Here is a 3,074-nt window from a genome sequence, read left to right as displayed (position 1 = left end):
CATGGCAAGAAAAACCAAGCTAGTAGGCCAAACCAAACTGATAATTCGAAGAAACTTGCAAAGATAACCAATCATACATAAAACAATTCAGAGAAGCTTCAAATATTATTCATAGATAGACTTGATCATAAACCCACAATTCATCGGTCTCAACAAACACACCGCAAAAAGAAGATTACATCGAATAGATCTCCACTTGAGAGGGGGAGAACATTGTATTGAGATCCAAAAAGAGAGAAGAAGCCATCTAGCTACTAACTATGGACCCGTAGGTCTGAAGTAAACTACTCACACTTCATCAGTGGGGCTTGGATGATGATGTAGAAGCCCTCCGTGATCGATGCCCCCTCCGGCAGAGCTCCGGAACAGGCCCCAAGATGGGATCTCGTGGATACAGAAAGTTGCAAGCGGTGGAATTAGGTTTTTGGCTCCGTCCCTGATCGTTTGGTGGTACGTGGATATATAGGAGGAAGAAGTACGTCGGTGGAGCTTCGAGGGGCCCACGAGGCAGGGGGGCGCGCCCTGGGGGGGCGCCCTCCACCCTCGTGGCCGCCTCGTGGCTTTCTTGACGGAGGGTGCAAGTCTCCTGGATCTTATCTGATGAGAAAATCACATTTCTGAAGGTTTCATTCCGTTTGGACTCCGTTTGTTATTCTGTTTCTCCGAAACACTGAAATAGGCAAAAAAAACAGCAATTCTGGGCTGGGCGTCCGGTTAATAGGTTAGTCCCAAAAATAATATAAAAGTCGAAAATAAAGCCCAATATAGTCCAAAACAGTAGATAATATAGCATGGAGCAATCAAAAATTATAGATACGTTGGAGATGTATCAAGGTGGAACATGGGCGGAGTGCCCGGAGGGAGGTGGCGGTAGCCGGCTTGGAGGAAGAAGCGAGTCAACTCTCTATGGCCCCTCCACCTTGAGATGGCCCACACCCTCAGGCTATTCTCGACGATGACCCCGGCCGGGTACTCCATCTCTGGCACGATGCGAGGGCGACGGTAGGTAGGGCCGTAGAATTGAATGGTGGCTCGAGTGGTGGATTTGGCTCGAAAATAAGAAGCGGAGGAGGCTTGAGAGATGAGTGTGGGAGGCATGAGGAAATGGTGCCCTTTTATAGCCGCGTTGCAGCCGTAGTCAATGTACACGAGGACTTTGATCGTTTTCTCTTCTCCGTTCATGGTGGCATAAGTAATTGTGGGCATTAATTCAAAAACGGTGGGCAGAGCATCCAAAGAGGCACGGGCGGCACATGCGAGATGCTTCTCTGGACTTGCATCCGCGGTGACGCCGCGTGGGAAACAGGCCCGTTTATACGCGTGTGACACTAAAAAGGAGCTGCACCACCAACGCGTCCGTCCCATGGCTCAGGTTCGTGCATGCAATTGTTAAAATAGCTTAGATGCAACGTACCTATACGCTGCGCCTGTGTCGCTGCTTTACTGCGTCGCTGCATGCATGCAAATGGCTAGGCTATGAACGCACTGTGTCCCTGCATTCATGAGCAGAATAGCTAGGCATGCATAGTATGCATGGGACAGGGATGTCCCACATGTCAGTGACCCTCTTGCAAGCAGCCCATCCCTCTCGCATGCATGCCAACAGAGCACGACATGGCCGTGTGCACGCATGCGAGGCTCTGCCGGGCCCGATCCGCTTGGCCCAATGGTCACTGAGATGCTCCCCCACTCAACGTTATCTGTTCGTCAGAGAAAAAAAAGGTGGCCAATCAGATTGGAGAATCAAGGCTCCCACGGATCGCCCCCGCGGAATCCTTCTAGAAGGCCTATCCGACGGTCGCAGTTTGGCGTTAGGGTTAGATCGACGTTGGACGTTTGGTGTTAGGGTTACATGGGTTTTGGAGGCAGTCAATGGGGTTTTGAAAGGTTTGACCGAACATTCAAATGTGTATAACTAATTCAAAAAAATCTAAAAAATGAAAAACCTACGCATATAGTCTTGTTATGTTACGTAGTTATGATATAAAATGATAAACTTGATCTAATGATCTTTGCATGAAAAAAACCTTCACAAATTGGACTATCTCGACTGAGGATGCATAGAGTTCAAAAGAGTGAGAAGAGGGTTTGAGGTTTTGAAAATGCAAAAAATCAAAAGCCTCACCTTAGCTTCATTTTGGAGTGACTAAGCAGGATCTGAAGTTATTTTAGCATTTTAAATTTTTAAACTAGTTTTATTGCTGACTTTGTATTAAAGGGTGTTTTTTTAAATAAATTAATAATATGAATACTTATTCAAAAAAAGGTGAGACTTCGTATTGATCCTATATAGGTATAATATAAGCTAAGAAAATCTTTTTGGGTGATTTTGAGAAGGTCAAAAAAACTTGCTTAGAAATGGGGTTGTTTTCCCTTACCTTGAAGCCTGTTTGGACAACATTTTCATAGACTATGAGTTAGACTTCGCAAAAAGGGTTGGATTTATGAACTAAAGTGCATGGTAGTACATAAAACAATGCAACGTCACAGAACAAACAAATGAACTCCAAAAATATTGGAGATAGGTTCAAATTTGAATTTGAATTTCAAGTCAAATCAACATCATAGCACATAAGTTTTCACATGAAAGAACATAAGTTTTCACATCAGATGACAACAAACTTAAGTTTTCACATAAAATCACAGCACATTTGAATGATTTCGACTCTATTCTTTTGCTTCTTTGTACCACTCGATTTCTTCTCCTTTTTTCCACTGTTTGGTTCCACGGCGCATAGTTTGTTGATGCTAATGCTCTTGCTTTTGGGCCCCTTGGTTTTCTTGCCAACTCCACTAGGCCCCCTCAACTTTTGCACCTAACCATGTCCCACTTCTTCAGTTTGCACTTCTCCAGATTGAGTAGATGGCACACATTGTTCAACTTCTTCAGTTTGCAACTCAACACTTGGCAGCACAACCTCCAAACATGGAAACACAGATGTCAAAGCAGATTTGCATGGTAGCACAACAGTTGCTTCATCTACAACAGTTTCAGATTGCCGTAGCGCCTGCAAGACAGATTCATTATGCATCACATCGTCCAAAACAGAAACACTTAGCTCATGTTCAGCAGT

The sequence above is a fragment of the Triticum urartu genome, chromosome 5A (genome assembly GCF_056163025.1).
Source record: "Triticum urartu cultivar PI428250 chromosome 5A, HENAU_Tu73, whole genome shotgun sequence".
Classification (NCBI taxonomy): Eukaryota; Viridiplantae; Streptophyta; class Magnoliopsida; order Poales; family Poaceae; genus Triticum; species Triticum urartu.
This window is presented reverse-complemented; position numbering follows the sequence as displayed.